Source organism: Lytechinus pictus, chromosome 13 (genome assembly GCF_037042905.1).
Source record: "Lytechinus pictus isolate F3 Inbred chromosome 13, Lp3.0, whole genome shotgun sequence".
Lineage (NCBI taxonomy): Eukaryota > Metazoa > Echinodermata > Echinoidea > Temnopleuroida > Toxopneustidae > Lytechinus > Lytechinus pictus.
The window spans coordinates 27064184-27069610 of NC_087257.1; positions in this window are offsets into that span (position 1 = coordinate 27064184).

Consider the following 5427-nt stretch of genomic DNA (forward strand, 5'->3'; position numbering starts at 1 on the left):
CATCATCATCATCACCATTATCATTATTGTTATTACCAACATCATTACCATCATCATCATCATCATATCATCATCATTATCACCATCACAATTAACATCATCATCATCATCACCATTATCATTATTGTTATTATCATCATTACATCATCATTGTTATTCTTATTTTTTTATCAATACTATTATTGTTGTTATTATTACTATTATTACTAATATTATTGTTAATATTATCATCATCATTATTATTATTGTCATTACTATCATCATTATTATAAATATTATTACTACTAAGCATTGTAATATTACCAACATCATCATATATTTTTAAAATTTATCATCATTTTTATAATTAGCCTACAGTTACTCATAAGACTAGCACTACAATTATTATAGTAATAATGACAATTAGTGAGAAATTAAACATGTAACATACATTTCACATGAAAAAGAAAGATCGATTGATAAAGAACAACGGATTATTATCATATTCATTTATATCAAATAGATATTGCCAATTGCGGGCCAGAATAATTATTCATAGAAAAACTAATAGATATTTCCTTTAAAAATTGTTAACATCAATGTATCTGCAAAATGATTGTCCAAATTTCGTGAGCTACTTGTTTATTTTTATTTTTTTTGTTCATGGAAAGTAGATCACATTGCATTCGTGGTTATCTCATCTTTTCGAAAGTTACCCTAGCTAATTGGAACAAGGGAGATTTTTAATAAAACCAATATTCTACTTCAACCAATCAAGGGTAATTGATTTCACATGCTTGCCCTCTGTTTGGAATTCAGAGAAGCTCAGAGTTCAAGGCTGACATGTAATATTCTCCATGGGAAATAGGCCAATCATTTCAATTGTCATCAAGAATGACTTCAATCAAAATATATAGTACCACGGTAAGGTATAAGACTAGTATTAAAAAGTATAGTAATGGAATCTTTTGTTCGAGTAAAGATATCTTTCCAAGATCTGTAGACCTGATATACAGTCATAACTTTAGAAGCCATGGTATGAAGTCGAACAGTGGCGTACCTATGATTTTCCACGGGGGGGGGGGGCAAAACCGTCCGCCCAAACAAGCAACAACAACAAAAAAAAAGGTCTTCAATCACAAATGAAGGATTTCGTACCAGAAAAAAATTTGACAAGCAAAAAAAAAAAAAAAGGTCTTCAATCACAAATGAAGGATTTCGTACCAGAAAAAAAATTGACAAGCAAAAAAAAAAAAAAAAAAAAAGGTCTTCAAGCTCGTCAGGGGGGGGGGGCAAAAAAGGTCTTCAAGCTCGTCAGGGGGGCAGGGATACGTCCTTTGCATGGGTTGTGGCTCGTCAGGGGGGTAGACTGCCCCCTCTGCCCCCCCCCCCCCCCCCCCCCCGTAGGTACGCAAGTGGAGTCGAACATTTAATACATACATGTATATTTAAAAATTGCCGCCGGTAAAAAAGGGAATAACTCCCAATGGTTATTCCTCTCGGGATCGACCCTCTTTATAAGAACTGATATTGAGTGTGTGCGCGTTTGAGAGAATGTGTGTGAGGGTGAGGGTGTGTGTGTGTGTGTGTTATTGACTTTCGGACGTCTGGGACCCATCTTTAAACGTCACCATCCAGGAGACGTAACCCGTGCTCGACCTTCGAACCTCTGCATGTATTGTCTCTGCAACTATATATATATATATATTTTCTATAACTCCAAGTTGTAAATTATCAATATTCGGACAGAGCAATGAATTGACGAGAAAGTTTTGAAATCACGGTTCAGATGGAATAACGGCAGATGTCTAACGCCGATCTAACGATTTCAAAATGGCTTCCTATATCGTATACAACAAATTGACCACCAAAGTGTCTGACGGTTGACGTTTCTGTATAAATGAAAATATTGTGTCAAAGGATTCTGGAAGAGATTGTGCAATTGCTGAGAAATAAACAAAACATGCACGACAATCCAAGGCTGTTTCATGATTGCATAATTCCACAAAGTTCAGCTAATGTTACTTTTACCGGCGGGGGCCCGTTTCATAAAGAGTTACAACTGTTGTAACTTTGCCATTATGACAACTACCATGGTAACTTTGATTTTGATTGGCTGCTGAGCCCTTGTTGCGATGGTAGTTGCCATAATGACAAAGTTACAACAGTTGTAACTCTTTATGAAACAGGCCCCAATCTAAATCTACGATGATTTAGTAACGATTAACCTTGACATGTATTCCATATTTCCATTCTTGTTTTATTATTTCTTTCATTCATAACTTTGGTCACACTCTCCATCCTTTTACATTTCATTCTCTCTTTTCTTCCTCTTCTAAGTTTTCATTAATTTTATTCTGCATTCCTTCTGTCATATTCTTTCAAACTTTCTTTTCTCTAACTTTAAAATTTGCCAGCTCTTTTATATATTTCCTCTCTCCATTATGTTCATTTTATCCTTTATTTCTCAATCCTCCTGCATTCAATATGCAAGTTACTTTTTTTGGTAATCATTTGACATTTCTGTCTGAGACTAAAAGACTAGTACATGTAATTTGTTCAGTGAATTTAGTTTTGATACGTATGTTCACGATTCCATCAAAAATGGTCTGTATTTCGAGTGCCAATAATTCAATCTAAAAAAAACTGCATACTTTCCAGTCTCAATGTCGAAATTCACGTTTTGTTTTGTTTTTATTTTTTATTTTTTGTCATGAATGAAAGTTCACAAATTTGTTTTCGGATATATTCAATTTTCATCGGACATGTCCTATTTTTCCCATTTATCCCATAATTCATTTTTTTTTAATAATCATCTTCAAAATATTTTTCAATTCTCTCTGAGCTTGGCTTTCATATTTCACCCACATAAAGATACCAAAACGACCTTGTTTGGAATCTGCGCATGAAATTAGAATCGACATGAGGAGGAATTGTGGTAACAATAATTCCTCGAAACTGTATTTCTCTAACTTCATCGCAGCCAGGTTCCATAAGAAGGGGTGGGACAGTGATCCGTCGACTTACTACCAGTATACCGATATGGTTACAGGGGAAGTCCCCCCAAAAAATAATAATAAATAAATAAATAAAAAAAAAAAACTAGTGTCTTCCATATCAACAATATACAAATGTTGATGAAATGGCATGCCTTACTCGCTTTGCTTGAGTGCATTGTAAGAATTATTATATTTGCATTCATTTTTTTAGCTCTTTCTCGCAAATTGTCAAATAAACAATGAGTGAAGTAAAAGCCACATTTTAGCAAGCTTATCAAGATTTTTGGAAATCATACACAGATTCTAGCTAGTTCATACAGCCAGTGACAAAAATGCTTTTGCTTTCTAATACAAGAGAGGAGGGTGATGATTACGAATATTAATAGAATCTCGAAAATGAAGCATGCACAGGAAAAACTGTCTACAGTACTCGAGAAAGAAAGAAAAATCTCACTCAAAGACAAATCTGGACAGGTCAATTTGGCTTGAAAGGGAACTCACTGTGAAGCAAGAAGCCTCCGCAAATCAATCAAAAATTAAATTAAATCAGAGAAGATATATATTCATTACAATAACTAATTTAGGAATATTCGACAGTAGTAACAACACTGACTTTTGGGATTGGGAATTTGCCGCATACATAATGTTATAATGTAATCAGATTTAGGGTCGGGACTACTTTTCCAATTTATTAAACAAATATCAGAAGTGATGTTTTTCTTTTATCAATGCCAGGGCACACAAAATTATCATGTTGTATCTTGGGCTTTGATGCCACCCCTTCCTGTGTGTGCCAACGCCCATATAAAATGCATGGCGCTCAAAACGGTTTATTTTCATTTGGTCTAATGCCAGTTTGTCCAATTGCCAACTCGTCTACTTTCATTTGGTCTACCATCAGTTCGTCCAATATCCACAAGTTCTTCATGCCAGTTCGTCCACTCACCATTTCGTCTAATAACCAGTTGGTCCAATTGCCATTTAGTCTATATACCATTTTGTCTACTTAGACTAAGTGTTAATTGGGCAAAGTGAATGAAAATAAAATGGACATTAGACCAATTGGTTATAAGACGAAATGGTCATAGACAAACTGGTGATTAGACGAAGTGATGATTGGACCAAATGTTTATTGGGCCAAATGGTTGTTAGACGAAATCTTGATGGACGGAATGGCATTATACTAAATGAATTTAGACCATGTAGTGAGTGGACGCGTTGACAGTAGACGAATTGGCAATTTACCCCCAAAAAACTACGGATGTCAGTATACTACAAATGCTCTAGACAGGATGGTGTAAGCCGAGTCTCAACTAAAACAGTAGATGGATTTATTGGCGCCCATACCTATCCAGTAATACTAATTAGATTAGATCTGTCTGTGCAGCTAGTTTCAACACCTCTTGTTCTTCGCCAATGGATACAAACCAATCCTTGCTATCTATTATCGCCATTATCAGAGCCATGTTGTGAATTGTAGGCGAAAAAAAAAACTCCATCTGGTTTGTCGAGATAGCGACAAGCATGACAAGGGTGAATACACGAGAGTGGGAGGGGGGGGGGGCGGTCGAAATATTTTTTTGGTAATTCGTTTCTGAGAAAGAAATGGTGTAATAAGGCAAAGTTGAAGAAAAACATATGTATACAGTGACTAATTTAAATACATTATTGTCAACATTACATGACATTTGTCATTGGTATAATCATTCATAGAATATTATATGAGAGGATCATCATAAGTACTTAGACTTAGAGCTTGAGAACGATGTCCAAAAATAAGACGGAAAAAATCCTAAAAATACAATGGCTTTACTGAAGTACAAATAATTATGCAAGCATAAAAGGACAGAAGGATGAGAGAGAGAGATAAAAAATATGAGAGAACTGAATAGAAAGAGAAACATATAGCAATATGAATTTTAAGGCTAGGAGAGAGGATTACGGGTTGGGTATTCGGTGCTATTCCAAGTTCTATTTTTAAAAAAATATTGAAAGGTTGTGACTGCATTTTATTCACCATTATTAACAGTATGATATATGTGAAACTGATTTTTTTTTTACTTCGGAGAATCGTTTTTTTCTCTTTCGTCGTCTCCTTCCTCATCCTCTATTTCTTTCCTTCTCCTTCTTCTTCATCATCATCATCATCATCATCATCATCACCATCACCATCATCATCATCATAATCATCATCATCATCACGATCATCATTATCATCATCATCATCATCATCATCATCATCATCATCACCACCACCACCACCACCATCATCATCATATCTTCTTCTACCCCTCTTCCCTCTTCCCCCTTCTTCTTATTCTTGTTCTCATTTAATTATAATATTTTTTCAATCGTTTGAAAGATGATTAGATGCCGCCAATATTGATAACAATTCTGTCCTGGTTTTGCGATGCACCCGAGAAAAAAAAAACCAACAACAGAAAAGGTC